At 35.0% G+C, this 9,692-nt stretch overlaps 1 protein-coding gene and 1 long non-coding RNA gene across 2 annotated transcripts in view; both read right to left on the bottom strand.

Annotated features, from left to right (window-relative positions):
• LOC107182000 overlaps nucleotides 1-569 on the bottom strand; it is a 1,801-nt gene extending 1,232 nt beyond the window's left edge. The window contains exon 1 of the long non-coding RNA XR_001512718.1: nucleotides 330-569. This is a non-coding gene — a long non-coding RNA (uncharacterized LOC107182000). The remainder of the gene's footprint in view (nucleotides 1-329) is intronic.
• Nucleotides 1-9,692, bottom strand: part of PHLPP1 (PH domain and leucine rich repeat protein phosphatase 1) — a 197,848-nt gene that overhangs the window by 186,179 nt on the left and 1,977 nt on the right. The gene's annotated exons all lie outside the window — the stretch shown is intronic.

Genomic DNA, 9,692 nt, shown 5'->3' with positions numbered 1-9,692 from the left:
AGACAGAACCTGGCTACGAAACCTGGATAGAACATGGCAAGAGAACCTGACTAGAACCTGGCGACCGAACCTGGCTGGAGAACCTAGCGAGGGAACGTGGCTACAGAACCTGGCTGGAGAACCTGGAGAACCTGGCTGGAGAACCTAGCGAGGGAACATGGCCACTGAACCTGGCTGGAGAACCTCTCTATGCTGATCAACAGAACCTGGCTGGAAAACCCAACTATGCTGATCAACTGAACGCTGTCTCCGTGTCATTCCTTCTTCGCCGACTCCGTCCTCACCTTTGGGGACCCCTGGACCCGTTGGGGCTGGACCCCAGCAAGTACCTGCCTCCAGAAGATGAACACAGTCTTTTCCTTAAATCTCCTTTATCCAAGGAAATCAAAACTCTCACAGGTCTTAAAAAATGATATAAGAGAATGTCTTTCAATTGGACTGTAGGCCCCCCTGCCAGGATCCAGGCGACCTGGCGCATATGAACACTTGCATTTTCTTTTCAAAGAAGCAAAATTATCATTTGCTTACCTAGAACTTAGACCCCCACAAACCACACCACCAAATGGAGCCCAAAGATTCAAGGGGATAAAAAGGCCTACATGCCTAGACAGAAGGTACCTATTGAATCTAAAAGCATTAAACTGGAATTAGTAATCCTAAACTCAGTCTCACTAGATTTTGAACTACTAATTTAGGGTTGCTCCTCAAACAATTCAGCTGCCAGAATTACGGCAACAGCCTACTCCTTCTGATTACCCCTTTTGGTTCTTCAAGACTTAGTTCAAGGGCCTCCTGGAGATTCACACAGTGGAGTCAGACCCCTCTCTGCTTTACAGAAATCTGTGAACAGTGTACCTCTATTAGGACACTTTCCACCTTTGTATTGTAAATACAAAGCTATCTTGCTTGTTGGTTCCCACAAACTTGCCCTCAAATCTGTAAGTATTTCAAGGGATCCTAGAAAATTCAAGTTAGTCACCTTTAAACCAAAAGCTATTCACAGTAATTACTGGATAAAGGAATCATGAATGAATGAGTGAAAGTGGACAGTCTGCCAGTATATCCCATCTTCCCTAATGAGCCCTAATGAGTTCTAATTAACATTTGTGGCAATTTACTGTTGCTAAAAATAATAAAACCACACTACATTTGCTTAACATCTGACAGTTTACAAAGCACTTCCAATTATATCACCAAATCTGAACCTCACAAAGTTCTTTGAGACAGTTAATTTTTATCACCTTTCCCCCACCCTTTCTCTCTAAGAAATGAGCCTTCAGAAGGTTAAGGACTCACATCAAGTACAGGTATATGTTGGAGGGAATGCGGGTTTGGTTCTAACACACTATGATAAGCAGGCATCTCAATAAAGTGAGTGGGGTCTGTGTAAGGAAGAGAACAAGTCTGCTCCAATTATAGTGTTTATTCTCCCCACAAGGAGAGATCCGTATTATATAAAACTGAATGCCAGCTGCCCCCAGCTACACCCCCTCTCTAAAAGAAATCAAGAGAAATGCCTCCTCTGTCTCAGCATCTGGAATACATATTCTATATGCCAGATGCAATGTAATTTTACCCTTTGTACTTTTGCATTTAAAAACGTTCCCTTCCTCATATTAAAAATAAACAGTTGTCTCATGAAAAGATGCTCAACATCACTAATTATAAGGGAAACGCAAATCAAAACCACAATGAGATACCACCTCACATCAATCAGAATGGCTATCATCAAAAGTGCAAAACATAACATGTTGGTGAGGCCGTGGAGGAAAGGGAACCCTTGCATGCTGTTGGTGTGAATGCAAATTAGCATGGCCACTATGGAAAACTGTATGGAGATTCCTCAAGAAAACTAAAAATAGATCTACCGTACAACCCAGCAATTCCACTTCTGGATATTTATCCCATGAAAACAAAAACACTAATACAAAAAGTCATATGCACCTCCATATTCATTGCAGCATTATTTACAATAGCCAAGATATGGAAGCAACTTGGGTTTCCATCGACAGATGGATAAAGAAGATGTGAGATATATTTGAAATCTTAACATTTGTAACAATATGGCGGACCTAAAGAGTATTACTATGCTAAATGAAATAAGTCAGACAGAAAAATACAAATACCATACAGTTTAACTTACATGTGGAATCTAAAAAAAAATACACAAAAGAACAAATAAAAACAGACTCATAGAAACAGAGATGGAGACCCTGTAAAGGTAGCTCAGTTGGTTAGAGTGTCGTCTTGATATACCAAGGATGCAGGTTCAATCCCCAGTCAGGGCACATACAAGAATCAATGAATGAATGTATAAATAGGTGGAACAAATCAATTTCTCTCCTCCCTCTTTCTCTCTCTCTCTCTCTCTAAAATAAATAAATTAATTTAAAAAAACAAAAACAGATCAAACTGATGGTTACCAGAGGGGAACAGGGTAGGGGGATGGATGAAAAAGGTCAAGGGAAATATAGTCAATAATACTGTGATAAGTTTAAGTTTGTATGGTGACAGATGATTACAAGACTTACTGTTGAATCACTACATTGTACACCTGAACATTGTATACCAAGTATACTTAAATTTAAAAAATGAATAATCTTTGAAGAATTGACTCAGTAGATAAGGGAAGCTAAAATTTCATTTAAGGTAAATGATTCAATTAAACTAAAACAATATAAAAGAGAATCTCTTTCACCCCTAAAAAATATTCACATATTGTCTTTTTGCTAACAGGAGCAGGATATTTCTTTCTCCCTCTCTCTCTCTTTTTAGAGAGAGGACAGACATTCAAAGCAATAGCAGATTTCATGGTAAAGACTTCCAAAACCAGCAAACAAAAGCTCAAAGATTACTAAACTGAGTTGTTCTGACTTTTTACATCATACAAAAGTAGAACTGTGTATGTGTACCTGAATATGTGCATTTAAATTCTTTTCCTTAAATAAAAATTGAAATAAAGAATATGATGAATACTGAATCTTTTCAATGAACATATGTCTGAATGGGAATTTTTTTCAAAATCTATTCTTAAATATTTCTCCCAAATATTTTTTAAAATGCAATTGTTTTTTCCCAACATTTCCATACTTTTAAAATATCCAACTGTTCCATTAGAAGCCCTCCTTTATAATCTGTCAAAGTGATATATAACCTCTCAAAAGTATTGATTAGAATGAAAAAAACAACTAGAAACACTTTGACTAGAGAAACCACAAATGTGTGAAACACACTCCATTTTTTTAAACTTTAAACTTTCATTTTGAATACTAAAATATACGGAGGATCCAAGATAGTAAGTATAGAGGTTCAAGTGTGTGTGGGGAGGAGGGGGGGTGGAGGGGGAGGAGAGGGCAGCAACAATGGATTGATAATCCAAATCCTGGCTGTTATCTTAATTCTAAGACTGACTTCATCTTGAACCCAACACTTATTCTATGGGTTTGCTTTCCTCATCTATAAAAACAGCAGATGTTAGAATCTCTATGGATCCTAAATTTTGTGATCTAATCAAAGTAACAATATAAAAATGCCATTTTCTTCAAGTTCTTTTTCTCCTACTGACTCTAGACCCAGTAGACAAGCACACAGCTCACTATGAATAAAAAGGAAGTTAAACTAGTAAGTTTGCACATTTGGATCCCTCAAATAGTTATTATAGTAAATTTTATAAACTGGATTATGAAAGTATCTTGCTTTATAAGTCAACAAAAGAAAAGTTTAACTTTTAAAAGAATGCATTTCTTGAAGTTCACCTCTACCACGCAGAAGTCTACTTTTAAGAGCAAGGGTTGGCAGGGAGAGGGTGAATCAAACATTATCTATTCTGTCAGTCTAATCCACACCAAAAAGGTGGTCTGCTTTGGTTGACAACCTATCTTCTGAGAAAAGGCAAGTTGGACTCTCAAAAACCCATGGACAGATATTACAAAACTTCAGGAACTACAATTTTTAGTCCTTCTTATTCAGAGATTTTCAACCAGTATGCTGTATGTAAGAATTTTTAAAACATGCAATACCTGACTATTTAGTCAGGGGCACTGACCTCTTTTCCCTTAGATTGTCAAATAAAAAAAAAATGACAACAGCCAACACAACAAGAGCTGCCCAGTGTGATGAATCAAATTATACCTTTTTTAATTTTTGTCATATAGGCAATAAATATATTTTTGGTGTGTTGTTGAATTTTAATAATTAGTATAAGTGCCATGAGATGAAAAAGGTTGAAAATCGCTGCTCTAATTTGAAGAGTAGGCTATCTAATGGAGAACGTTTCGAGTTGCAGAGATCTTAGATTCCTTCTACTTCGTGCTCAACATTTTACTGAGGAGAAAAGCAATGCCCAGGAGAAGTTAAAATAAATACCCAAAGTCATACCACGTTTCCAAACTCTCAGACTAGTTTTTTATATGACAGACCATTTTCTCTCAGTCAGTGTGAGATAAAACGGTACAAATCCTTCCCCAAAGTTGTTTTGGAAGAGAACAGGTTACTTTCACCTGACCCTGGGAAACAGCAGCCAAACTCAAGAACCATAATGTAGCACTTATTCAAGCACTAAGATACAGCCAGACAAGCTCTCAAAATACATGGATGGGAACAAAGACAGAATTCCTTAGGAATATATTTGTCATAATAGACAATAAAGGTAAAAAACTGGTTCAGTGTAAAATTTTGTTCTTTGAAACATGTCTTAGAAGTGCACTGATTGTAAAATCCAGATCATTATTAAATAGCCGATGGGAATGACTACAGATCGTATTTTCTTTTGCTGTATTAAAAAACATGCCTCACATTTGAAAAGAGAGCCCAAACATTCTAACATACTATTATGAGAGGCAGATATAGGAAAAGACTCATTCTCTTACTGCTCTTCATCAGTTGTATGAGTCAGTATAAACAGCAACAAATACAAAATTCTAACTTCTTAAAAAGAATGGAGAGAAAAAAAAGAAAAATCAACTAACTAAAAACTTAAAATTTCTAATTAGATTTTTCACTCATTATTAAAATGGTCCAAAACCAAATTACAATTTACCCTTGAATGACATAGGTTTTTTTCCCAATAAATTCCATATGTAAAATTTTATTCAGTCTTCAACTGAATGCTTTCACGTAACTAGAAATAAGACTAATTTACTTTTATCAACTTCATTTGGAAAAGCATATAACACAAAATCTGGACTTTCATTTGTTTTTTGGTAAAGTATTAACATTTACAAAAAATAAAATAAAATATGTACACCCTACAAATAGAGTATATGAATCCACTTGCAATAGTACTTCTAGGTTCCAAATTCAAAGGCCACTGGATTTGTAACTCAACAAGACACTTCATCATTAAATGCATTTTATAATATATCAAGGCAATCTCAAATGTAAAAATACAACAGGAAAACAATTATTTCAGCATGAATGTGGCATTATGGGATAATTGTGCTTTGTTTCATTTAACATACTACAAGATATATCAGGCATATATATTACACAGGATGGGGCAAAAGTAGGTTTACAGTTGTTTGTATGAAATGAATATAATAACAAACAATAATACAAGAATAAACTCTGTTTGGCATACTCACAACTGTAAATCTACTTTTGCTCCAGCCTGTATGTAGACATAATAGGTAAGAAAACCATCCCATCTCTAAATCAAAGTGTAATAACACTTGAGTAATCCAGTAACTATCACTATGCTTAATTCCGAAGTACAGTATCACACTACTTGAAAGAGCTGCTATTTCATAGTTAACCAAATATCCGAATGTTCCTTAATAGAAGTATCATTAAAGTCTATTCATCTCAGATTCCTGAGTTTCAATTTATCAAAATCTTCCAAAGCCTAGAGTTGAAGTTTCATACAAACCCAAACACAAGCAGTCACACAGTCTTAGGTTATAAATACCTTATGTCTAAAGAATCCACATGGTCAATTTTTTGGTTTTGTTTTAATTATACTATCTTTAGAAAACCAAAGGTAAGTATAGAAAAGGGTTTGCCCTAGAAGCATAGGAACATGAGGCTAGATTCAAAACCCCTCATTACCAGTGTTGTACCAGATGCCTGGGATTAAAGGGGTGGAGTAGCTTTCAGAGGTGGGATTTTTTTTTTCTAAAGGCTTCATTTTCCCAGACTGTTTGGGACATTTTGATAACATCTCTTTCTCTTTTTCAAAATGTCAGGCGTCTGTAAAGGAAAAGCGTTTCTATTGAGTGCTTCAGGATCTCTCGACTTTCACAGTACAATTAAACCCTTCTCTCGTCCAGAGAGACTGAACTGTGTTCAACCCTGGCACACAACAAAATCATTAAATCTAAGATGCCTCATTTGACAGATGCCTCATTAAATTCATCTCAAAGTTGAAGTAAGATATGCCTTTGAAAAGGGGGTGGAAGGCTGGAACACCTGTTAACCCTAAGAAAGCTTTGAGAACTGCTGTCTCAAAGTCCACATAGAGCTTCACTCACGTGAAATAGAAGATATTAATAGTATGTGGCACATCTAAAATCTCCTGCCACTAGAGAAATGCCTGTGTGTATGTGTGTTTAACACTTCCCTGGTGACCCAAACAGCATGGAAGGCTGAAGAATCAGGGCACGCACCACCAGCTGCTGAACAAAATTCCACAAATTCAACTCAACAAATGTTTAAACTAAAATGCCAAGTATTATGCTAGGCTTGGATCACATACGATGTCAATGAATGTTATGTTACCGATAAATCAAATTCAGGGTTCTAAAGAGAAAGAGAATAAAAAACAACAAAAACACCTTACACTTTAAAAATAATAATCTTTGAATAACCAATCACTTAAGGAGGTTGATTTAACAATCTTATAGCAACAAAAAGATACAAATTTCAATACAGAAACTTTACAAACTCATTTACACACATCTCCTCTCCCTACAATTATTTCAATGAGCACAAATACCCCATTTTAGGAATAACTATGAAATTCAGGGACAACAGCTAACTCTCTACCACTACATAACATATAAACTATAAAAACTGTACAACAACACAGTAATACCAATAAAGCAGTACTGATCACTAAAGTACAAATAACTCTGTTTTAAAATAGAAAACCTTTCATGATAGGTTTTTTTTCCCCAAAACTTTATTAAGTACAGCTATGATTTAAAGGAACTGTATTGTCACACCCCTAGCCTCAAGTTATCCACTTTTGAGATGAAGTGCTAATTCTCTATAGCCAATGAAGATTTATAATCTAAAAAACGAGGCATGCATGAATAAGAAAATAGAGAATTGTTAGGTAAACTTTATTTCATATCACCTTAAATGCAAGTATGACTATTTGCAACCAGGATATGTATTTTAGAACATTTCAGTCTCTTTCTATCCTGTCTACTTATTTGTCATTCTTGGTTCTTTATGTTTTTAAAGGCAGCATGACAAAAATAGAACCCTCCACATTTCACAACGAACACCACTATGGACTAGAGGACAATATCACCTCATTAACAACAAAAATAGCATATTTTCTGAATGCTTTTAACCAAGTGAAAATTCAAGTGCAAATGAAATTCAGCATCGTTTCATGGAAAGTGATATGAATTGCAAAACAGAATATCCAAGCTAATCTATTCTCAGTTCTGCCAAAGACTGGAAAACCACAAGCAAGAGTGGAACCTCTCTGTGCTTCAGTTTCTCCATCTGAAAAGCGGATTGACACAGACTCCTCCTTGATAATGTTTTTGCAAGGACAAATGAGATAATTTATGTGAAAGCCCTTTAAGATTTTTGAAGAAAATAAAACCCAACATGTTAATACATGTCATCAGACCAGCTACGAAAGAAAAGATATCATGCACTTTACATAAAAATGACAAATATAAAAAACAAAGTTAAACCTTTTGTTCTTAAAATCAAAAGGACTGTTCAGACACACACTGGTGTCACATGTTCATACCACGTTACTCAATACTGCTGTAATTATAGTAATAAGAGACTGCTTGTCAATATTACAGCTTAATGCTGAACCACCCCTTCTTGGTTTGCATGTAGGAAACCATGTAAGGTTTGATCATTCCCAGAAGAGAAAAAGAGAAGATATATGAGAGGGGTAAGGAGATCATTCTCAGCAATCCTAAGAAGTCACACATAAAAATATCTTGTCCAAGATTCACTAGGCACAGTGGATGTGTTCTCCATTCCGTCAACTCCTTTCCTACCATTAAAATTTGAACTGAAATAGCTAGACTACTAAAATCTAAAAGGTGGTAGAAAGTAAAAACTATAAAAATATATAGTTTAATACTGCACTTCATCAATGACTCGGACTCCAAAACACAAGCTCGTGAGTTTTTTGAAGTCCATAAGTTATGCTGAGAAACCTAAATTCTTGAATTTTTTTAACCTAAAATTACTCTAAGGCAAAATTTAAGATAGCTGATTTTGAATGGAAATTAAATGTTAACATACTTCCCATACTTAAGGCAAGTAACTTCAGAGAAAGCCATTTAAATGTTTTCATATTTTAAATTAACAACAACAACAAAAAGATTCCTTGGTAGGAGCAATAACAATTTCCAAAATACATTTTCATTAACAACCTCGTAATGAGTACTTTTTGTCCAATACCTTCTAGTTCCTTAAGGACTGTCATTTCACTTTACCCTAATAAATATTTAAATATTCAAAGCAACCACAAATGGCTTTCAAAGCCTTTTAAAAATAACTTGATTGGGATAATAAATACTAAAATTTAATTGAAAGGTGACCCTCAAGAGAATGAAAGTTCTCAGCCAAACTAGAACTTCTCAAAAACCACAGCTGACTAGATAAACTAGGTAGACAGCACATAACATGCTCAATTTAAACATAGGAAGATATTCTAAAAGTTCAAAGATAACTTCCTACTCTATCCTTAATTCCAAGTACAATATAAACAAAAAGATATTCAGCAATAAATTCAAGAGTAAGTTACATGTTAAATTATAAACGCAAATGTGGCGTACAACACCCTCTTAGAGGGTGTCATCTAAAACAAACACTAATTCTCTTCTTCCTAAGGAAAAGAATTACTAGCAAAATGTAACACTTTCCAGTTGTGTGTCCTACATTCCATTGCAACACAGGAGTAATTTCTAGGAATCTCCTCCAGCGTGGTGCAAACTTTTGCTGCATGTGAAGTCCTGACAATGTTTCCATACATAATAAGTGAGACCACCTAATAACAAGGCTCTTCTGTTTATCAGCTTCCTTGCAAAAGTTCAAGTGGACTCATTTTTGCTCAATTTTGTTCTTTAGCAACTGATGTTTGGAATATTAATATAGGTTTAAAATAAGGTAAACTTTGTATATTAAAAAGGCAATTAGACATCTTTATAACAACCAGGCATCTTCCTTCTAGACACCTGTACACTGGCATCATATTCTAGAACAGGTTGGATACTGTGTGTGGCTCCCTATTAGTTATTTTTATGAGCGTAAACAGAGAAGTATATATGTATTTATGGTGTGTATACAGAAATACAGTAAATAAGTTCAGAATGAAGTGACAATTACTGCTTTTCATGAACAAAACAAAAAGACCACAAAAATTCACCAGAAATATAACTTGTCACTTTTATACTTAGATGTTAAAAAAATATATTGTGTATCATTCACTTAAGAGTATTTTAGACACACCTGAAGAGACAATCTAGGGGAAATCCCAGATTAAAATTCTG

This window comes from Myotis davidii, unplaced genomic scaffold (genome assembly GCF_000327345.1).
Source record: "Myotis davidii unplaced genomic scaffold, ASM32734v1 scaffold11, whole genome shotgun sequence".
NCBI classification, from domain to species: domain Eukaryota; kingdom Metazoa; phylum Chordata; class Mammalia; order Chiroptera; family Vespertilionidae; genus Myotis; species Myotis davidii.
This window is presented reverse-complemented; position numbering and strand designations above follow the sequence as displayed.